The sequence below is a fragment of the Dasypus novemcinctus genome, chromosome 8, assembly GCF_030445035.2.
Source record: "Dasypus novemcinctus isolate mDasNov1 chromosome 8, mDasNov1.1.hap2, whole genome shotgun sequence".
In the NCBI taxonomy this organism is placed as follows: domain Eukaryota; kingdom Metazoa; phylum Chordata; class Mammalia; order Cingulata; family Dasypodidae; genus Dasypus; species Dasypus novemcinctus.
The window spans coordinates 72,587,126-72,612,015 of NC_080680.1; the positions used below are offsets into that span (position 1 = coordinate 72,587,126).

A 24,890-nucleotide genomic window follows, 5' to 3' on the forward strand; every position below is an offset into this window, starting at 1 on the left:
AGACTATACTTCTCTCCCTTGGGTAGACTGCATGACTCTAAGTCCTTCTCTACTTCCTGCCTTTTTCAGATGGCACAAAGGAGATAGTCTCCAAATGAATATAGATATAAATGAATTTATTGAAGAGAGATGCTCAGGTGTGAGTTTAATTTTCTGAGTGATACAAATTTTGTGTCTCTCAGTCGGGAACAGAAAGTAAGTGAGGAACATAGAGTCTCTCTACTTTCCTTAAAACCATGGGTTTTCTCTCTTCAAACAGCTGATTGTGAATTTAAATTTAGTAATGTACAGGCTTCCCAGAAACTAAACAGATTGACTGAAAATCTGTTTTGAATGTTGTTATAAGTTTTCATCTTTCTTTGCCCTCATTGCCATTTTAAGCTCGGCAAGCCCTGTTAAGCTGGTGGAACTTAAAAAAGATAGCTTATTTCTGACAACTTAAATTACAATAAAAATCATTCCATCAGCATCATTTGGATGAAAATTCAATCTTCCTCTAATATTTACTCACAACCAAAAGCTATTCCTGAACATCTGTGCAATATTACTTTGACACAGATGGCAAAATAGTTATTAATAAAATAGCACATGTAAATATTTGGATCCATTTCAGTAGAACTGAGAAAGCCACAAAACCATCTTTCAAAAGTAAATTTTCATTGCTGACTCAATGGGCATTTTACTTTGCATCAAAAGTGCTGCAATTTTCTTTGGTAGTTTTTGAAATGAATAAGTAACATTTGTTTTTAGGCCTTTTCAAAGTGGTGGGGAGATGAGTTCATTTTCTTTTTGTAGCTGGCCATGACCCACTCTTATCTCTTAGAATTATGCATAGTCTGTAAACTGCTTGGGAACTGACAAGGTCTAGTCTAATAACATACAACTTAACTTCTCGTTTCAAATAATAAACAAAATTAGAAGAGGAGAAAGAAATACATCTTGAGAAAGACTTTCAACAATACATCACATACCAACATTTTTAGAACTCTTTATGTCTTACGAATTAATTAAGGTAAAATTGGCCCTATAGATTTCCTACTGTTTTTTCACTTCTTTCATGTCAACTGTTTCATGTAACTCTTTTAGATGTTTTGTCATTGTCACTTTTTAAAATAACAGTTTAAATTTATCAGTTTGGAATTTCATCTTCTTGTCCCTTAGACCATAAAACAGGTTTTTTGCTGTATGTTAAGTCAGTCTGCAAAATTATAAAGAGCTGGACTAGAAGATGGCCTAGGATCCAAGGTTAGATTTCCCCCATATTAGCTGTATTGGTACTATATGGTTTCCTGCCTGGTCTACAGGCCAATGTCAGTCTGCAATCATTTCAATCATTTACTGGTCTGTACCATGAGGAAAAGTAAAGAGAAAACATTTAGGAAATTTATAGTGATTTGTTCAAGTGATGTTATGTCTATAAAAATAAATAAAAATAAATATGTGGATTAGTGTATGTGGTATTTTATCATTTACTTTCTCTCAAAATTAGTTTTATAGTGATTTTACAAAAAAATCAGTCTATTATATATATATATATATAAAGCAAACAACCAGCTGTTCACTATAGATATTCTGAGAAGCCTGAGCTATAAGATTTCCAGTGAGCAAGCTTACCTCTCAGGACCTCAACTTGCCTTACTTTTAAAAATATTAGTAATGATCTCTACCCTGTTGTCCTTATAGAATGCATGAATACTAAACAAAATTACACATTCATAAATATTGTAAAATATAAGTGTTCATATAAATAAACAGTTACCCCTTTCTAAGCACATACATATTTGGGAAATAGCATAGCATCTCAGTTAAAAGAACCTTGGCATATATGAGGTACCCAGTAAATGTTTGTTAACTTTATGAATAAATGAAAGAACAGAAATTCTGATATCAGACAGAACTGAACTAAAAAATGTTCTCAGGGAACAGTATGTGATCTAAAGGCAATCATATAATCATTCAATAGAAAGCTTCTTGAAGTGTAAAATGAAAGTAATAATAATTTCTAATGTTTAGGGTTGTTCCAAGGATTAAATAAAATAATGTTGTAAAGTCTCTAGCATTTTGTACTCAGCACATGGAAGTATCTAGTAAATGTTAGTTTTATATCTTTAAGTTCTTTCTCTATGACATGGAATCTACTGGATTCTTTATCCGCAATTTCTTACTAATTCTTAGAAGAACCTAACAGCATAACTATTATAATCTCCATTTCTCCAATAAGAAAAGTAAGGTTCAAAGAATTAGGCAACTTTCACAACTCATGTCTTTAAATTCATGTCTGTCAACAAAGTTGTTGATTTTTCCCATAAAATATCACCTCCCTAACGTCTCCTAAGAGTCTTTCTGATTATAATATTTGATATTTGCTCTGGATGTGTCAAAACCAAGGTGAGATGTAATATTAGCTGAGAGCTAATTCTTCCCAACGGAGTAAACCATGTAGCTCTATGATCTATTTAGATAGTATTTTAATTTATTTCACTGCTCAAGGAAAATGTTTTATTGATATTTTACGGAAATTTTTTTTACAATTTCTTTTTTTATGGCTGAAGAAGGTGTGAGAGTGCATCTGCTTAAAAACTTATTGTGGTAATAAACTGTGGGATATAATATTGTTCTCAACCTTTCTGATCATATCCTCTTTTAAGAAAAAATAAAATTTCATACTTTCCTTTTTACTATGTGCAATTTCCAAAGAAGTTGAATATTGTACCTAAATTTCTCTAAAAATATTTTATTAAGTATACTTCTAATTACATAATTATCACCTCCTTTTCACTACTCTCCCCATAATACATGCACAAAAACAACTTAACGCCCATCCTTGGGAAGGAAGTGTAAGCATTGGGAAATCATAACAGAGCTCTGAGATTCTGATTATTTTTTTATCTGTACACTGGAATTCCCATATAATAGCTGAAGTTTATGTATATTTTCAAAATAATAACATTGAATATATATATATCTCAAGTTCATTTGCCAGAAACAATGTGTATGGAAAACTGCCAGAAATGTATTTAGTCCATCCATTCTTGTAGATATGCTAAAGTAAAAACAGAATAAGCTTATCTTCTTGGAGCACACTATTTTAACGCCTCTGCAGAATGACTCTTAGTAATTACAAAATGCTAAAAAAAAAAACTTTGGTCAATACTGAAAATATTAGAATATAACTCAGGACATTTGTCCAACAGATTTTTATAAAGTCAATCTTATGAAGGAAGCTGCAAAATGAAACTCACTATGATTTTGAACCAGTAATAATTATTTAATCTCATGTTTCTGCTGAGTATTTCTTTTCTTCATTGGATACAAAAAGACCGAGAGCCAAAGTTTGGTTCAATCTCAGAAAATGTACAGGACTTCCAGTTTCCTTCTGGTACAATTTTTCTAATTATTTTATATCATCTTTTTACTTGGTCTGCTTTCAACATATCCTATTTTTTACTTTAATTTAAATTGCCTTATTTTATCTTTTTGTGAGTCATTTATTTCCCTTTTGTAAAAGAGCAATGTTAAAATAAACATATGACAATGAGTTTATGAAATAAAATGAGCAATGATTCCATGAATATAAACATCATATAGACTGTAATGCTATGGACAATCATACAGTTTGTCCTTCTTTGTTTTCCTTTCTTCTGTCATTTATTCAGATCTTAGTGCTTGTATTAGAGATTAAACTAAAATAGGAAGTAGAACTCAGATACTTTCCATGAGCAATGATATATATAGATATATAAATATCTATATATATCTTTTTAGTTGTGGAGGAATTAAAAATTAATGACCAACAATTAATTGGTGGCATTATCTTAAATTTCTATTCCTTTTTATTACTTTAGCAATGCTATTTGATATTGGGTTGTCCACATGGCCTTCCAGAAGATGTACTCATTAAAATTAATGGGAGTGCATGGGTAACTAACTGGGAGCCATTTTGAAATGCAGGGGATGAAAATACAGGAAGCTCAACTGCTGTTATACATTATATGACCACAAGTAAAGAGAATAAATTTTACAGGCTATATTTTAGAAGCACTCTTGTTTTTATTTATAAACTAGGAGGATTTTTATTTTTGCATAAGAAATAGTATCAAGTGATTTCATGACCCATAAAAAGAAAGGCCTCTGATCACCCTTTTCCACTTACCAGTTTGGATTGCTGGGCTCCTCATGCTGTGGTAGCTGTTTAGGGTGCCACTCTGAGCTTCTTCACAGAAGGCTGTTACAAGGCTGTCAAAAAAAAAAAAAAAAAAAAAAAGACACTTGCATTTTGAAGGAAATCACCATGTATTAATGATCACAACAGTAATAATTCACATTTATGTAGTCCCTGTGTTATAAAGTTTTTAATCCACTTCACATATTTGTGGTTGTTTCTGCATCTTGAAGGTAAGTATATTGTTAGTGATCCTGGCATTCTCAGAACATGACAAAATATCTATCACCTAAGCATTCAGTGAATTATGTTTATCTTTATTGAATGAATTAATTAATCTCATGTTCAAATCATTTATATTTGAATATCTATGCATTTCAACTACAGAAGGCAAGTTAGTATTTTGTTATAATATAGTTGTGTCCAGAGGAGAATAAAACAGACTTGAAGGAAAAAGTCCTCTTGGTGAATCAACAAGGCTGACATTTCAAAGGTTAAACTCTTGACTATGCAGTCAGCAAGCAAGCTACAACTTAATTTTTGTGAGTTCAGTTTTTTTATAAAATAATTATTGGATGAATCTGAAAAATTTATCACCAAAAATTAGTTATGCCCTATTTATGCAAGAAAATTTAAATGCAACTGATTAAAAGTTGGAAACCACTTTGAAGGAATTGTCAAGTAGGAAAAGGAAGTGAAATATTCTTTTCCCTCCTCTTTTCCATTGTCATGATCCTGTTTCCCTTCCTTACTTGGCCTCCTAATTCTACCCCACCTCCCGTGCCCAACCCTCAAAAAATAGGAGAATAAAGGAGAGAGAGAGGAAGATAAAGAGTAAAAGAAAGAAGCCATATACTTTTCATTGATTGGTAAGAAGCACAAAGAGGTGAAATACTTTCTTAAAGTAATGAGAATATCAATCAGTTTCCTTCAGAACTCAAGTTTGTTGATCAAATTTCCTACATAATATTGCCACTGTGTGACCAATAACAACAGTAATAATAATTACTATGTACTGCTTACAATATATTAGGAATGGTTCTTAGCATTTTATAGGTATCTGATTTAATATTTACAACAATCTGATAAGGCAGGTGTTATTATCATCCCTATTTTTAAAGATGAGAAAAACTGAGGCACAGATTGATTAAGTAAATTATTCATGATCCCCTGCTAGCAAGCAACAGACTAGGATTTTGATATTTTCCAGAGCCCATTCCCTTAATCTCCGCTGTATTCTACCACCTTTCAATCTCATCCCAAAATGGAACTCTTGAGTCTTTCCATGTACCTTCCTAGGTCTTTCCCCATTTCTCAGGGCACTGATCTGCCTGCTTATGCCGGAAACATTTGTTATCTTCCTTTATACCTTCCATTCCTGTGTTGTTTCTACTCTCTAAATAAAGCTTGAATCCATTTATTTCTCTTCTATCACTCCTAGTTAAAGCCATCAATACCGATCTCTTAGACTACAGCAAGACTTCTACTTAATCGCAGATCCCACTCTTGACTACTTTTACAGTCTATCTCTCACTCTAGCCAGGATTGGTTTTTTACAACATAACTCAGCATTTTGCTTCCCTATTTATAATTCTTCAATGGCTTTTTCTTATGTTTGTAATAAAGTCCAGTCATCATGTGAGGCCTATAAGTTCTGATATGTGCTGGCTCTAGTTTACCTCTCAAACAACATCTTATCAATTTTCTCCTGTCTTATTGGGCTTCAGCATATTCATTAATTTCATCACTGAAAGAATTTGTTCTTCAGGATATCAGGTCTGTAATACCTGCCACTGGCTCCTTTTCATCCCTCAGGCCTCAGTCCAAAAGTCATTTCCTCAAAGGTTTTCCTGATACTTAAAATCAGTGTAGGTTTATAATTATTTCATTTAGTCTAATAGCAAATCAAGAACTTTTAACAACACAGGAAATATATAGTCTTCGTATGATAGGTTAATAAACCTCCTTTGCAAAAGAAGATTAAAAGAGATGATTGGCTTTTATTTTCTTTATTACTGCTGAGGGCCACCCTATCATTTACTTTACCTGGGTCTTCAAATGCTATCTTCAACACCTTTGTAAGAAAATAGTTAAGTGGCCCAATAAGGAACCTTTTTAAATTTCCCTTGTTTTATCAGATTAAATTTTCTAAGTCAAACCTAGTCTCCTCTCTATCCCTTTCAAAAACCTTCCTAAGGCTTCCCATACCCTATGGAATACATTGCTAACTCCTTAATCTGGGGCTCAAAGAATTCAACTGTCTTTAACCTACCTTTCAGACTCATTTCTCACATAAAATTGTATAATGCAAAAGTGCACAGCAAACTGTAAATATCATCCCAACTGTAAGTTATTTCATTATCAGAATAACTCTATGAAATGATTGTTAGTACCCACATTTCATAATAAGACAATTGAAGATTAGTTAAGCTAATAAACTGTAAAAAGCAGGCGTCATTCTTCTACCTCCACAGTACATATCCCCTAAAACTTACTTTCCTTCCAAATTGCATTATTATCTACTTATTTGAATAGTATAACTATTTTCCTTTCCCTGAGTACAGATGTGTGTCTTTATTTCTGATAAGAAGGATTTCCTTCTCAGTCTTTTTATTTACAGATGTTTATCACCTTCCAAGGTCCAGATCAAATGTGGATTCTCTCTCTTACCCACAGCTAAAAATGCCCTCTTCCTTTTCTGTATTGTCGTTTATTGCACTATAATTGTGACATTCAATTTATGCCTCTTTTAAAGTTATTGTGTAGCAACTGTTTCTCTTGCCAATTTATAAATTCTTACTGGGTCAGAGTCATATCTTGATTCATCTATATAGTCACTTTGTCTGGCTCCATGTCTTTGCATGCTAAGTGTGTCATAAAGGAAGGAAGGGGATTTGTCTCAGACATTTTTTTTTCCTGAAAAGGTAAAGAAGTATTGTTGTACTGAAGGTGCTGGCCCATAAGAGGATATGAAGCACTGTTGGAAATAATTTAAGAAAGATTTTCTACCTAGTCCCTGCTGCTCTATTCCAAGATATATCATCACCTGGTGGTATCCACTGAAATTACAGATATATTATATAAAAAGAATTAGCTAGCCACAAATATTGGCTTTGCATTTCAAAACCTAAAAGTTACAAAGCATCAAAATCCCATTTTAGCTATACAAGTTTAGGACAGGTAGATTTCTTTAATATAAAACAACTTTTCTGAGAATTAAGATGGTTTCTCCTTAAACCTAACTCTCTGTCTAAATCTCTATCACCACAGAAAATCTTGCTGATATTCTTATCTCCAAAGCAATGGACTGTCTGTTGATAGAGTGCTTTTTCTGTGTACTGCAGGCATTTTGGAAATAGCTCTTGGCTCAAACTAAATGAGTTCCAGTATAAATAAAGAACCTGAGACATTGCAGATGGCACTTAGCAAAATATTGGTGTGACAGACAGAAAGATGTGGTGTGACCCTCTGCAATTGATGTTTTGTATTGAATGCAGGGTCTAATAAAATGAGTTCCATCATAGAACTTTGTGCTCAATGAAATCTCTATTAAACCTAAATATGAGCTTTGACTGCTGCTTTAGTGGAAAAAAAAAAGATAAAATACAGACTATAACTAGAATGGTAGTTTTAGTCACAGGCCTCAAACTCACTCTATTAAATATATATTTCTTATTCTAACCAAGGTGAAAGGTAAAGAAATATATTATATATGCAGTCTTTCTGTGAACATTATTTCACAATATGCTAAAACATGATTGCCTTTATTTTAAAACCTCAGGCACATTTAATAGTTTGATTCATTTCTAACAATACTTTCAAAGCCCTACTTCATTAAATTACATTCTTTCATATACATCTCCCTGCATCTCCACTTTCAACCTAAAAAGATTGGGGGGCAAGAGGTTATTGTAAATACAATCTATTTCTGTCATGTAGATCAATGCAGACTGCCTTTTAAATGACTGTATTTTTCATAGCTGCAGGAAAAGCTTTGAATTCTAGTAAGTTATGTAGGCAGGAAGAGAAAGCATCTTAAGTTAGCAGGTTAAGCTCTATCTAATAGCATGGACACAATACTAGAAACTTGTAATTGAGCAGGGTGTAGTATAAATGGTGCCTTCTTATAGCAGTCTTTCCTAAAGTGTTCTGCACCTTAAACCTAAGAATTGCTCAGTGAGATGTGGCTGTCATCCATTTGGGTATAGCTTAATGACATATTAGTGTGCAATGTGCAAGTTCTAAGCAATTCTGAGGTCATCCTCTTTCCTCTCTATCACCCACCCTTTTTGTTAAGAATGGAACCCACAATGTCACTCTTTTGGTACCAACAAGAGAGAAGGAACAATAGCTTCAACTGTTAGATAAGTACATTTATAGAGTAGAAGCCAGTCTCCTTGTATTTGTCATCCGATGGTCCAAGTTTTGCCCTCTACATCTTTTCAACATATATAGAATCCCAGTTTCACATGGCAGCTCTTCAGATGATTGAAGGAAGTTATCATTTCCTTGCTGGGATATGGAGCATCTTTCAGACTCAATATCACCACCTTCTTGAACATAAAATGACAGCTGCATTCATCATATGACATGTTTCTAGACACTTCACTATTCTGGTCACCTTCTTTTGGATGCACTTCAATTTGTCATTGTCCCTTTTTAAAAATACTGAACATATAATGACATTTCTGAGGTTTCTAGTAGAAATGGAACACCCTGACAATAACAGTAAAATTTTCTGGTTTATAAAGAGTGAGTTCTAAACTTACATAAAAGTCCTACTGCCAAAAAGTGGCCAGTGAAAGAGTAAACCATTAGAATATTAACAGGTCAAAAAATCGGCTTTCACCCTACTGGTTTTACAGAATGGTGTCTGAGAGAGAAAAAGCATTGTCAATATTGTGTTGCTTGCAACCCACAGGTAACATAAATCAGTTGTCTGCATTGTCTGTAAAACCTTCCAACTATTGGACTCTCTGTGAGGCATGGAAAACACATCTATCAGAGAAAGGGCTGATGGGTGATGACTTTCCTCCAAACTGGCTGAGCAACCTTTAACAAGTCACCATCATCTTAGTGCTTCTTAGTTTCTTCATTAGCAAATGAAAGCTTTTGATCAGATGGCTTCTAAGACCCCATTTGGACTCTAATTTGCCCTGGTATGGGATTTCAATGTTTCAAAACTTCACACTTGTCAAGGATCATCCTCAAATCTGGTCATTGATTTTAATTTAGCCCAGATTTAAATAGTTTTTATACTTAATAAAATCTGGGAAAAGTGCTTCAGCAATTCCCACAGCCCTCCTATTAGCTTGTTAATTTGTTGATTTACCTAGCAACTTAAATTTTGTGCATATCATGAGCGTAGCTCAGAACTTGGTAATATGAATGGTACAAAGGTACATAATTACAACTCTTACTTTTGAAGAACTTACAGTCTAGTTAGGTAGATAAGACACAATTGGTCCTGAGCCTCAACAGATTCCAGCACCTACAATCTGATTCATTGGACTCACCACACTCAGGTAAGATGGAGTTGAAGAAGGACAACCACCACACCATGGAGCCTAGAGTGATTACAACTGAAAGTGGGAGGATTGCATCCAGCATCCATGTGGAATCTGAGCCTTCTCTTGACATAGAGGTGCAATGGACACAACCAATCCAATGTCCACATAGAAAAGATGGCATTGGATTGGGAAAAGTGGACATGGTGGCTGATGGGTATGGGGAAAGGCAAGAAGAGATGAGAGGTGGAGGCGTCTTGGGGACATGGAGCTGCCCTGGATGGGGCTTCAGGGGCAATCACCAGACATTGTAAATCCTCACAGGGCCCACTGGATGGAATGGGGGAGAGTATGGGCCATGATGTGGACCATTGACCATGATGTGCAGAGGTGCCCAAAGATGTACTTACCAAATGCAATGGATGTGTCATGATGATGGGAATGAGTGTTGCTGGGGGGGGGGGGGGAGGGAGAGGTGGGGTGGGGGTGGTGGGGTTGAATGGGACCTCATATATATATATATTTTTAATGTAATATTATTACAAAGTCAATAAAAAATAATAATAATAAAAAAGAAAACAGTAGAAATAATATCAAGTAAATGGTAAAGACAACAAATATTAAAGTAATTCAGAGAAGGGAAAGATCAGCATGGCCTAAGAATATGGAGATAGGGGCAGGTACTGAGGTCTAATTTTGAGAGCTGGGAGAAAGGAGTATTTGCATACTGGAAGAGTTATCGCGCTTTTAAGTAAAGAGCCTTCCATTGCTCTAAAAGTGTCCTAAGCAGCAATTGCACCCAACTATGCTGACACATATAATCACTGGACAAGGAACCAAATATAAACATAGAATTTCAGCAGCTCCTTGTACACATATTAACATCCCATACTTCCTAGCTAACCAATATGTCAACCAGTCAAGATAATTTACAACATTTATGGGGCCTGTACAACCTTGCTTGTAAATATCAGACGACTTGGGTACAGGAAGGTGTCTGATATCTACTTTGGGTGTCTGGAGTTTACTCAGCAGATATAGAAGAAAAAGCAAAACAAAGAAAAAAACAAATCAACAAAATTGGAGGGGTGTTTTTCAGAATTCTGTTCGGCAAATGATTTTTCTCAGCATCCCAACCTATGATACAGCTGAGATTCCAAGACTTAAATTATGGGTCTGAGTGACATGGCATCTAATGACTAATTTTTGTGATAGGGAAAAAAGATGCACTACAAAATGGAAAAACATAAATTTAATATAGATGAAGAGAGCAAAGGATATCCTTTTGAGGCCTGGTTAAGAATCCAGTAGAATTGAATTGTTGAGTCTTGAGGCTAATCTCCAACAATCTGTTAGAGGGTAGCCTTAATCGTTGTTCAGCCTAATTGTTTCCTTAAAAGAAACAGGCACAGTAGTGACAATTCAAAGACTGTGCACCAATTTTTTACACTTAAATGAAGTAAATCTAGATGCATTATCACAATGAAAATGTCTCCAAATTTGTGCACCTCAAATTTGCCCAGTAAATATTTTTTGGACAAATGAGGTTTTATCTAAGTTAAATTGCTTTCTGTCATTTAGAGAAATGATATTTTTATGCAGTTAAGAAATTATCTCTTGGAAATTTTCTTCCAATATACTCCCAGTATATATGTCTGTGTGTCTGTGTGTGTGTATTTAATAAAATCTTCATGTCTCTTCATATGGAAGTTTTTTTTTTCAGGTTTTGCCAATGTTTTCATGTAAATAATTCCTGAAACAACTTCTTGTATTATCATTTTCTTTAAAGACATTGCTTATAAATAAATAACTTGACAAAAATTTGTGATTGATTAGAACTCACAACCATTTCAAAGAGGGAGACCATGCTTAAATCCTATAAATTTATTCATTTACAGTTTTAAAAATTGAGAATAAAATAGTGAATTAACTAGCTTATTTAAATTCTGGAGCCAGCTGTGTTTGAATTGCGATTTGAAGCCTCTCACAAGAGTGTTAGTATACTTAAAAATCAAGATATATTGCTAAACTTTACTTGGGCATGCCAGGACACAAGAATTAGATGATGCATTGACAAACTCTAGGGCAATAGTTTGCAGTCTTTCTTTGTAAGTGACAATATATTTTGGGTTTTTATTCCCCATATCACTTAAGACTACTCAAAAATACAATTGTTAATGAATTATTATTCATAACATACAAATACCCCAAACTTCTAGCACACTTCTAATAATTTTTGCTAACATGAGAAAAAATCTTACAAATATCTTTCCACATAAAACTTTTTCTATATTTCTGACATTTTTCTCAATTTTTCTATTGGTTCACAGAAATGGGATTATTGATTCAAATGACATGAAAAAGCTTAACATTCTATACACATATTTCTGTATTTACTTTCATAAAATTACAAAAAATTATACTCCCAGGAACTGGAGTACTCTTCCAGCTTTTATCAAAGTGCTTTTCACAGGGAAGTGGATGTGGCTCAAGTGATAAGGCCTTCGCCTACCATATGGGAGAAACCAGGTTAGATCTCTGGGACCTCCTGGTGAAAAAGAAGAAGAGAAGGTGTGCCCGCACTGTGACCCAGTGCCCGCATGGTGATCGAGGGCCCACGTGATGAGCCAGTGCCCATTCAAGTGAGTCACGCAGCAAGATGATGATATAACAAAAAGAGAGATAAAGGGGAGAGTTGAGGTGAAGCACAGTGGAAACTAGGAACTGAGGTGGTGCAAATAACAGGGAACCTCTCTCCACATCAGAGGTCCCCAGGATCTAATACTAGTGAATCCTAGAGGAGAAATAAGAAAATATATTTTTTAAAAATTTTAAAGTGCTTTTCACAAATTGTAAATAAAATTTTGGACAGTTTCATAGGAAAACTTTTATCTTACTATTTTTCATGAATTCACATTTTAAATGTGTCTTAGTCATCTGTAGTTCTTTTTTCCCCTAAATTTATTGAGGTATATCACTCATACATGAACATACATAAACAATAAGTGCATAGTAATAGTGGTGAACTTACAAAACAAGCATACATAATGTCCTACAGGACTCATACTTCACCTTACCACCAACACCGTGCATTATTATTAAACATTTTTAATTATTAAAAAGCATCCTCAAAATATTAATACTAACCAAAGTGTTTTTCCCCAACCCACCCTATTATTATTTTTATATCATGTATACAAGAACATATATAAGCAATAAATATACAGTAAAAGTTGTGAACTTAAAAAGCGAACATGCATAACATCATACATGGGTCCCATACATCAACCCTCCACCAACACTTTGCATTATCATGAGATATTTGTTACAAATTATGAAAGAACATTGTCTAAATCTTACTACTAATTATCGTCCTTATATTATATTTGGTGTATTTTCCCCCCAACCCACACTATTATTATTTTATAAATATATTTTTATGACAGAAGTTGTAAACTTACAAAACAATCATGCACATGTGCAGAATTCCCAAACAACACCCCTCTTTCAATACACCACATTGTGGTGGAATATTCATTCAGATTATGAGATAATATCATTTGATTATTATCAGATCCATAGCGCATATTTGGCACACATTTTCTATACTTCTCCATTATCATACAGTACATCTTTGGCATAGATGAATGAATATTAAATTATTATTGTTAACTACAGTCCATAGGTCAGTCCAGTTGTATTTTTCCCATGCTTCTCCACATTCCCACCACCCTGCAATAGTGATGTACATTTGCTCAAGCTCACAAAGGATACACTTTCATCTGTACCATCAACCACAATTCTCAACCACTTCTGGATTTACTCTGTTTTTCAGTCCCTATTCTCTAGCATTCTGTCAATTGGCATTTACACCCCTAGACTACAATTTTCAGCCACATCCCCATTTATAAACCAGCAGTTATTTGTGATAATATGTTACGATCATCTCTGTGTATTTCCACACTTTTACAGTAAAGCTAATTAAAACTTCTACATATATTAAACATAAGTAGTCCATCTCAGTTCTCTTCTTACCTACTTTAAGAATCTACCACCTACCACCAGGGCTTGAAGATATTTTCCTACATTTTCTTCTAGAAGCTTTATAGTTCTTGCTTTTATATTTAGGTTTTTATTCATTTTGAGTTAACTTTCATATAAGGTGTGATATAGGGGCACTCTTTCTGTCTTTTGGTTCCACCAGGGCTTGAAGATATTCTCCTACATTTTCTTCTAGAAGCTTTATAGTTCTTGCTTTTATATTTAGATTTTTATTCATTTTGAGTTAGCTTCATATAAGATGTGATATAGGGGCCCTCTTTCTGTCTTTTGGCTATGGATATCCAATTCTCTCAGTACCATTTGTTGAATGGACTGTTCTGCCTGAGTTGGGTGGGTTTGTCAGGCTAGTAAAAAATCACTTGACCATACATACCAGAGTGTGTTTCTGAATCATCAGTTGAGTTCCATTGGTCTATATGCCTGTCTTTATGCCAGCACCATGCTGTTTTACCACTGTAGCTAGGTAATGTAATTTAAAGACTGGAAATGAGATTCCTTCCACTTGGCTTTTCCTTTTTAAGATATTTCTGGCTTTTCAGGACCCCTTACCCTTCCAAATAAATTGGGTAATTGTATTTATCATTTATTTTAAAAGTGCTGGTGGAATATTTATTAGGATTGCATTGAATCTGTATATCAATTTGAGTAGGATAGACATCTTAATGATATTTATTCTTCCAATCAATGAGCATGGAATGTTCTTCCAATTATTTAGGACTTTTTAAAATTTCTTTTAACAATGAGTTGTAGTTTTCTGAATACAAATGCTTTACATCATTCATTGAGTTTATTCCTGAATATTTGGGTTTTATCTGTCATATTTTATTTTCACCACTCTTTTGACACTTTTAATTACTTTTATTGATATAATTTCAACTGTAGACTCTCTTCTAGGCCTCTCTCTCCTGTCTTTTCTTTTCAGGCTGTAGCACACCCTTTAGTATTTCCTGCAAAGCTGTTCTCTTAGTTACAAACTCTCTCAGTTTCTGTTTATCTATAAATATTCTAAACTCACCCTCATTTTTGAAAGACAATCTTGCTGGATATAAGATTCTTGGCTGTAATTTTTTTCTCTTGCAGTATCTTAACTATATCATACCACTGTCTTCTTGCCTCCATGATTTCTGATGAGAAATAAGCACTTAATCTTACTGGGTATCCCTTGTATGTTATCCATTGCTTTTCTCTTACTTCTCTCAGAATTTTCTCTTTGTCTAATTAGTATGCATCTTGGAATTGGTTTATTTGGATTTATTTGGGTAGGAGTACTTTGTGCTTCTTGGACATGGATATCTATGTTCTGTAACAGGGTTGGGAAATTTTTTTCCATTATTTCTTCCTCCTACCCTTTTTCCCTTTTCTTCTCCTTCTGGGACACTCATGACACATATGTTTGCATGTTTTTTTTGCTGTCATTTAGTTCCCTGAGACCTTGTTCAATTTTTTCCATTCTTTTCTTCCTCTGTTCTTTTGTATGTTCACTTTCAGAGGCCATTTCTTCAAGCTCACCAATCCTTTCTTGTACCTTCTCAAGCCTGCTATTGTATGATTCCATTGTACTTTTAATTTCATTTATTGCACCTTTCATTTCCATAAGATCTGCTATTTTTCTATACATGCTTTCAAATTCTTCTTTGTATCCTTAATGGCTTTAGCTATCTCATTGACTTTATTAAGGAGATTTGTTTGAATATCTATGATTAGTTGTCCAAACTTCTCAATGTCATCTGGAGGCTTATCTTGTTCCTTAATTGGGCCATATCTTCCTGTTTCTTGGTGTCGATTGTAATTTTTTGGTGGTGTCTTGGTATCTGACTTGCAAGAGTATTTACTCTGGGTGCAGTTTTTCTCTTTAGTTTAGGGCTTCCTGCCCTTTATCCCTTGCTGATTGTGTAGTAGGACCCAAGGATGTAGTTGGTGCTATAAGCTGTGGAGGTTCAAGCTTCCTTCATTGCCCCAGGGACTGATGAAGCTTCTTCAACTTTCCCCTTTGCCAGGGGTAGGGACAGAGCCACAGCTGTGTGCAATAATTCTAGTCATCAGGCCTAGACTGTAGTTGCCCAGAGATACTGATGAAGCTTCATGTCCCTTTTTCTCCTGTGTGGGGTGGGGATGGAGCTGCAGGTATGGACAGCAATCTATGCAGTGTGCATCCAAGATGACTGCAATTGCCCCAGTAGACTTCTGACTATTCAGTCTATGCCAGACAAATGTACCTGCAGTTACCTGGATAGGCTGAGGTAGGGCCCACCAGCTTCCTCCCTGCTAGAGGTGGGGCTGAAGTCTAGGCCAGGGCTTCAGGCCCACCTTGGTGAAAGAAGCTGGTTCCTACTGTCACTGTGATTTTAAATCAGCCTGCCTTCCCCTCATGCTGGAGGCAGAGTCAAAGTGGCAGCTTCCAGCCTCTTTCCCAGTTTGACAGGTTCAAACTTCAGCTGTTCTTAGGGTTATACTTTAGCCAGCCGAGTTTACTAATTAGTAGCTGAAGTTGGTGGTCAATGGTCTCTTCCTCCCCCATTTTTGGGAAATGGTGTTTCCAACTCCAGCCTCAGAATAGCTCCTGAGGCAGCTCGCACCACCAGAATAGGATGATCATGAACCTCCAGCAGCATGGCCTTTATTTTCTCAGAGAGGCTGTTGCAGGTTCCCACAACTTCCTTCCTGCCAGAGATGGGGCTGGGGTTTAGGCTAGACCTGCAATCTGATCTGGATGGAAAGAAGCCGGTCCCCACCAGCACCATGATTTTCTGTCTGCCCTACTTCCCCTTATGCCAGGTGTGGCATTAAGATGGTGGCTACCAGCTTCTTTCTGACTTGGACAGGTTCAAACTTTAACTGTTCTTAGGATTATACTTTAGCCCGCCAAATTTACTAATCAGTAGCTGAAGTTGGTGCCAACTGTCTCTTTTTTCCCCATTTTTGGGAATTTGAACTTCTAATTCCAGCCCTGGAATAGCTCCCAAGGTGGCTTGTGCCTCCAGTGAAGGATGGGCACTGGCCTCCAGGGTGTGGAGCTCTTTACTTACAAATCTCTACTTTGTAGATAGGCAGTTTCCTGCTTCCATTCTTTCAAGGATGTTGCAGGATGCTTTTTGGTCTCCTGGAGCCCCCAAACAGGTGCTTTATATGGCCCTGGGCAATTAATAACTGCCCTATAGCAGGAGCTGACTCCAGAAGTTCCTTACTTCTGCCATCATCTTGCTGGTTGTTCATCCGTGGTTCTTTTTAAGTAGATTTTCTGTTTTCTATTTTACACATTTTTTCTTCTTTTGTACTATCTAATACTAGCTAGAATTTATGAAAGTTATCCATTTCTCATTTAGTTAATTTATTACTTTATTCTGGGAAAGACTATTCTTTTCTCCAAATCAGATATAAATATTCATTCAAAATTGTCTTTTATTTTTTTCCCACACTTAAGTCTAATGTATCTAGAATTTATTATGTAGTAATTTCTGATAAAACTACCAAGCTTTATAAGTTTATTTTTCTTTATGTAGATTTTCTTAAATGAGTTATGAACACCTGACACATAAGTACCTACCATGGCAATTCCATTTGATTCGCCAGTGATTGCTTTAGAAGTTGCTATGTGATACAGTCCTTGCAAATGAGATGTGAATGGAAATCTGCTGGGAGGATGATGTCTGAGAAGGGACTCTGTTCTTAAAAAGAAAGGAGAGGGGGAAAACAGTGTCTCACTCCCTTTGAATGGGGTGACACTAGATTGTGATATTTAGAAGCATGGCTACCATCCTGTGATGAAACAGGGATAAGCCAGAAACTAAATCTCAAGTGCTGGGTATGAAAGAATGAAACTAACTAGACCAAGAAGAAATTGTTTACATATTATATAACCAAGCTGTGAATAACCTATGTCGGGAATTCCTTAAATTGAACTATGTTTTCCTTATTTATGTTATGGTGTCCTCCTATTTGTAGCCTAACACATCCCCACTAGATATGATATTGTTCAAGAGTTCAATTGCACAAAGATGCAATGGGATTTTCACCAGACTGTTCTAGGCAGTCTACTTGCTTACCCATGACAGAAAATTAAAACTGTAAATGCAAATTTAATAACTAAGCTTCAGATAGGGAACATTTATCCAGATGATCAGCAAGTATATATATACAGCAATTTTAGGGGGCATGTGCAGTACCATCAAAAGTAAATGCTAGCATATATCCCCTACAAGGAAGAAAGGGAACTTGAATAGCTAACTAGGAAAGGGTTCATCATAATGGTTAGAATTAGAATTGCTGGAAATATCCCTGAACTATGAAGTCAAGGAGGATATAAGTTGTTCAGAAGAAAGAAAAGCATTAAGTACCAGAAATAATCTGAAATTTCATTCATCTTTCATCTCACCAAGAATCTGGGAAAGGAATTTAGCCAATTTTGGCTCAAATTTGATGGGAAAGTCACATATTTTGACTAGAAATTCTGTTTTCAGTTACTATAGAAAATCACTGCATATTTTAGCATTGTTTGTAACATTAAAATATTGGAAACAACCTACACATTCATCAATAGGGGAATGGATAAATACTTCATAAAATAACTGTTATAGGGGATAGCAGCATTCAAAATAATAAAATCAATCTCCCTATATATAAATAGCAACAACATAGATCCCAGGGATCATTTTTAGTATAGAGATGCTTAAATTCTTTCTCTGTCTCACATATTATATGAATATGCATTCTTTTATGAAATAAAAAAGTAGATTGGATGAACTCACACCAAATCTATGTATTTTGTAATTTTCAGAGGGGGATCTAGAGGGTTCGTTAAGGGAATCAAAATAGAGATAGGGAACAATGAAAATTCTAGCTTTAATCTTCTATGCTATAATTAAAACTCATAAATGAGGAAAGATCCATCCATATATTATTTATTCAAATAAATACATATGCACACACAGACTAAAAATTGGGTGCTAACATATCAGAGTTAACAGTGGCTAATTTTGGAGGTGGGACTGAGGATGACTATTATTTTTTCCTTAGGTTTTCTCCATGTTTTAAATCTCTCTTAAAATAAAAATAGCACTTAATCAAAAGTAGGATGGGCAAAGTAATGAAAACTGATTCTGAGGCAAAGGAGTTAGGAACTAGGAACAAAAAGAGCAACTATGCTTGAGAGGGTGGGCAGGAGACATCTTACCATTGGTCCTAAGGAAGTAGAATATAGAGCCAGACCTTCTTTTTTAGGGTGCTTGTATTTTCTTTAATGGCACTGAGTTAGTTGATAAATATAGAGAAGACAATCAACATGCTCAGTGCCAAGCAGTGAAAGCAGGAGCAGTTCCAGAGCAGGGTGTCTTTATCAAGACAGTGTAAAAGGATGGTATGGGGTCAATAAATGTCAACAGTATATATGATGGACAGAAAAAGTGGAGTTCTGCTTCGAGGAAGAGGATAAAACAAATAATATTATGGACGCAGACCTCGTTTTGTTTCATCCTACTTGCCTTTCCAATAGCAGGATATCTTGTAAGGGTCCACAGGACATTGGAATATTTTGATAAATATCTTTCAGTATTCCTCTCCCACTATTGTGATTTAGGGAATAAATTAAAGAACAAATTGATATTTTCAGTTTCTTCCCACCAGGTGTTTCTGAAATGCAGACAAGGTGGTAAAGCAGAAGCTAATCCTACTTGAACAAACCTGATATTATTTTAGAAACCACTATATTTGATTTTGGCCATATGAATGATAATTCTTATACAGAATTTTTAAGGTAATTTGTCTAAAATAGTTGAAAGCCTAATTATGAGAGCCAATCCAACAATCAATCCTCCCATAAACCACCCTCTCCTCCACACACATAAAATGTGTGGGGCATGTCAAAAGTGAGTAACGTGTACACACATATCTGTAATATAGTCATAAGAAAGGCTCATAAACAAGTGCATAAATATTAATCTTTTCTGTATAGTGAGAAATCAAGTCTACAATGATATTAGGTGCCTTCAGATTTGATCCTAATTTAGTGGTGAAGTGGCATAAATGATAAATTCTGCTGCTGCAGCTGTTAACCCGAATGTGTTAACTAGGGAGGACAATCATGGAATATTTTTTCACCTTAATTTACCAAGATAGTTTCAGTCAATTCATCTTAGATATTTGGTTAGGCTTCTCAGTTGTTAATATGACCCATAGTATATAGCTTAAAAAGCAAAGCAAAGCAAAGCAAAACAGAAAAAATGAACTATTAAGCCATTTTAAAAGACTCCAAGGTATACTCATATGCATACTCTGAATTTACACTCTAAAGTATGTCCCTGAAGACATCTATTTTGCATATGTTCATAATCTTTCTTACCAAGCCAAATGATAGTCATTTCACTAGGATAAAAATTCCTTCCACCTGATTTTTAATATATGATACCACCTTTCCCGAGGGAGTGATTTTTTGTAGTGAAAAACTACACGAGATATGGCAATAGGACTTGCAGGTGATAAAATATCGGTGCAGATTCTTAGCATTTTTTATCATTTGAAACATATTTTGGATTGCTTCTAGAATATTGATAAAATATAAAAAAAGAGTGGAAGTATATATAATGAGATCAGGATTTGTGGGGAAGCATGTTGCTAAAATAATTTTTCTACTCCAAGCATTGATGATCAAATCCATGATCAAGACAGGGAATTCCTGGGTTAAATTCTTAAAATTATCCTACTTGCAAGGACTAAAAGTATAAACAGATGCAAGAAGTGTTAGTTTATTTTTTAAAGATTAAGTTAAGGAATGATATGTTCATAATGGACTACAAACAAAACTTCAGAACTATTTTGAACATCCATTTTGCTACTCGTCCTACCTGAAGCCACACTTTGCGGTAGTCCTGAAAAGAATACTGGGCTAGGTGGGCAAAGAGTGTGACCATGATGGCTACTCCTGTTTTTATGGTACCCTAATCACATTATCTGGTTGACAAGAAACTTGGTTTTCAATACTCTGAGTCAATTAACATAAATGGACTAACATACCTAATAGTTTAACAAAGATACACTTCCCTGAAGAGCTAAAATTGAACTTTTTTAAAAAAAATTTATTTTTTATATACTTCTCTCCCTTTCCCTACTCCCCTGCAACCCCCTCCCCCCTTCTCCCCCCCTCCTAGTTGTCTGCTCTCTGTGTCCATTCACTGTGTGTTCTTCTGTGTTTGCTTGTACCACTGGAACCCGGAATCTGTGTCTCGTTTTTGTTGTGTCATCTTGCTGCATTAGCTCTCCGTATGTGCGGTGCCATTCCTGGGCAGGCTGCACTTTTTTCATACTGGGTGGCTCTCCTTACAGAGCGCACTCCCTGCACGCGGGCTCCCCTATGCCAGGGACACCGCTGCGTGGCAGGGCACTCCTTGCACGCATCAGCACTGCAAGTGGACCAGCTCATCACATGGGTCAAGAGGCCCTAAGTTTGAACCTTGGACCTCCCATGTGGTAGGCAGATACACTATCTGTTGGGCCAAATACTCTTCCCTAAAACTGAACTTTTAATAATTAAATCATACTGTAAATATATCCAATTGCTTAGCAGGATCATTCACAAAATGAAATATTCTAAAATAGCTCCTGTTTTAGACAGTGTTTAAAACACCACAGTGTACAGTAAAACAGTACAGTGTTTAAAGCACCAGCTCTAGAGTGAAACCCTGAGTTAATACCTTAGCCCCACCTTAATTCGATATAAACTGAACATGCTATTTGATTTCATGAAGCTAACGTTTTCTCACTTGCAAAATAAGGATAACAACAGTGACTGCTTCATGTAGTTATAAGAGTCAAATGAGGTATTACACAGTATTTGACCCATAATATATACCCTATACAATTTCGTTATTTTTGCTTTTGTAAATATCCTTCTTATTATTACTGTGCCAGGATAAATCTAGGCATCAATCAGCAAATGCTTTATCTAGAGAGAATTTGATCAGTGGTATCTTAACACATGGTAATCCTAATTATAATAAATCATAATAACAAGTCAAATTGTCATGGCATCTGAGTTAAATACAATATTTGCTGTCAATGAATTATCTGATGGTGAATCAGGGCTGATAAAAATACTCTCTAGATGTTTGATAAATGAACAAATAACATATTTTAGCCAGTGTTTTTCAATTTACAAAATATTTTTGGGGGTACTCACTGCTCCAGTAAGTTTTTAGAAGCAGTTTTATTGAGATATATTCACACTCTATATAACCCATCCAAAGTATACAATCAAGGGCTATCTGTATGATCACAGAGTTGTGCCTTCTTAACAACAATCAATGTTATAACATTTTCATTATTCCAAAATGAAAAATCCCATCCTCTCTTCCCTCCATTATTGTTGACACATAGCATTGGTGTGGTACCTTTGTTACAGTTGATAAAGGAATATTAAAATATTCCTATTAACTACAGTCCATAGTTTGCATTAGGCATATTTTTCCCATATACCCACCTTTAATTAACACCTTGTAATGTTCATGAAAGAGTATTTGTCATCATTCATGGAAGAACAGTCTTATATATGTACTATTAACCACAGTCATCATCCTTGACAGGGTTCACTATATTAAATATAAGTTATTTCGTTTTCATTTATTTAACCAATGCTTATTGAGACTTAGACTTTGAGGAAGTGGGAAAGGTAAAGATGTATGGAGAACCACCTCATCCTCAAAGACCATACATTTGAGGAGAGGAATTTTCTCCCTGCTTCCCTGTCCCCACTACCAGCTTGAGTCCATTCCTAGGTGACATATAGGGAAATATTTATATCAAGCTTTAAGGTTTCGTGGCAGTAGCTATCTTCCATAACTTCTTCTTCCTTATAATGTTGTGGATAAGTTGGTGAAGGACCAGCTCTTTGAAGATAAGCCTAGACTTTTATTTTCTTGTCTCCTGTTTTCCTGTGAATTCTTCCTTCCAAATAAGGTTGTGGTTTCCAGAGGTAATAAAAGGCAAGTAGGCCTGGTTTATGAAAGAAATCAAACTTGGTATTTCAATTAACAGATCAATATTTATAGAAATGGCTTTAGCTCTTTACCCAAATATTGAAGAATAAACTTATATAAATAGAAAGCATCAGCATTTCAAAAATACTATATATGTAGTCTTCCAAAGCTATCAAGTGAATTTTAATAGTCATAGTTTTTATTTCCCATTCACATTTAAGTAATTTACAGAATGTTTAAGTAAATTACATAATTTTCATAATAGGAACAGGTATCATACAAAGATTTTTGCACAAACATGACAGACTCTTGATGGAACAGATATGCTGAATGTACAGCGTGCCCTCGGCATCTGTATGGGTGTTTTACTAAGAAAACAGACAATTTGATTCTTTTGGTGAGTATGTTAGAGTGTTATCAGGTCATGTGTTGAGAGAGTTTCTCTTGCATATGGGCCCAAAATTAGTAATAAAATTTATTTATTCATTTTTAAAGATTTATTTTTATTTATTTCTCTTCCCTTACCCCTACTCCCGCCCCCCCGTAGTCTGCTCTCTGTGTCCACTTGCTTTATATTCTTCTGTGTCTGCTTGAGTTCTTGTCAGGCAGCGCCAGGAATCCGTGTCTCTTTTTGCTGCATCATTTTGCTGTGTCAGCTCTCTGTGTGTACGGTGCCACTCCTGGGCAGACTGTGCTTTCTCTGCATGGGGCGGCTCTCCTTGCCGGGTGCATTCCTTGTGTATGGGGCTCCCCTTACGTGGGGGACACCCCTGTGTAGCACAGCACTCCATGGGCATGACAGCACTGTGCATGGGCCAGCTCATCACACTGGTCAGGAGGTCCTGGGTACTGAACCCTGGACCTCCCATATGGTAGGTGGACGCTCTATCAGTTGAGCCACATCTGCTTCCTGGTAATAAATTTTTTTTCTCTCTATTTTTTTTAAAATATTGCATTAAAAAAATATGAGGTTCCCACATACCCCCCACCCCCCTCACCCACTCCTCCCACATCAACAACCTTTTTCATCATTGTGGCACGTTCATTGCATTTGGTGAATACATTTTGGAGCACTGCTGCACCACATGGATAATGGTTTACATTGTAGTTTACACTCCCACCCTGTCCACCCAGTGGGCCATGGGAGGACATACATTGTCCAGCATCTGTCCCTGCAGTACCACCCAGGACAACTCCAAGTCCTGAAAATGTCCTCACATCATATCTCTTCTTCCCTCTCCCTTTTATTACCAAGCACCAGCTGATGATGTAACTAGAAAAAGACCTTGAATGAAAGGGTCAGTTCAGACCAGCAGAATATCTCAGCTTTCATGTAATATCAGGTGTTAAAAACTGCTTTTTGATCTTGAATAAAAGGGGGAAATGGAAAGGACAAATGAGTTTATATGGCTATGAGTCTCCAAAAAAGAGTCAGGAGGTCATCAGAGGGGTTGCGCTTATGCACACCTCAGCAGGGTCCCAGAGACAGCCAAAGTAGTGCTCCTGGGGGTTCGGAGACACACGGGTTCTATGGTCATGGCAGATGGCTCTGGAGTTCAGTGCCATGTCAGTGGATCCTACTTTGGAGTTTGTGTTCCTGAGTGTGATGGAGTTGGACTCAGATGTGACCTTTCTACACATGCCTCTTCTGTCACTTTTACTGGACCTGTGGTTGGCACTGGGGTTGGCGTATACTCAGGAGACCTGAATCTCTGGACCGTCCATGTGACACCCAGGCCCTGAGCCTCAGCAGACTTGCAATTTCTACCCTCTGGTTTATTGGACTTACCCAAGGAATAAATTTTAACACTGCTTTTCTACTTAACATTGTCCTTTGTGTGTTTAGCTCCTTCACGTATCCTAAGAAGTAACTGACTCATTGAATTTGATCATTTCTGGATTGCCCAAATCCTACCCTCACCTATAACATTCACAAATGAAGCAAGAAAATAAATGAAAATAAAATCAAAGAGCAAGAATTATTTAATCCAGGCTTGGTATCAAGTAGCCAGCAAGGTTCCAAATTGGCATGCTATTGTATTGTGTGGGTTGCTTTCAAATACCATCACAGTAAGATGGTTAAAGATTCCACATAGAGCCAAGGGAAGAATAACACTTGAGTCCCATTTTAACTCTTATTGGCAGACAAGCTTATACTGTAGTCATTTAACAAAAGAAAAGGAAAATCAGGCTCAG

The 24,890-nt window shown here is 35.8% G+C and overlaps 1 protein-coding gene across 12 annotated transcripts in view; it reads right to left on the reverse strand.

Annotated features, from left to right (window-relative positions):
* Positions 1-24,890, reverse strand: part of LINGO2 (leucine rich repeat and Ig domain containing 2) — a 1,371,976-nt gene that overhangs the window by 563,775 nt on the left and 783,311 nt on the right. For all 12 annotated transcript variants that reach the window (XR_009186822.1, XM_071216806.1, XM_058301965.1 and 9 more), the window contains one exon: positions 4,154-4,236. The gene's annotated coding sequence lies outside the window, so the exon portion shown is untranslated. The remainder of the gene's footprint in view (positions 1-4,153; positions 4,237-24,890) is intronic.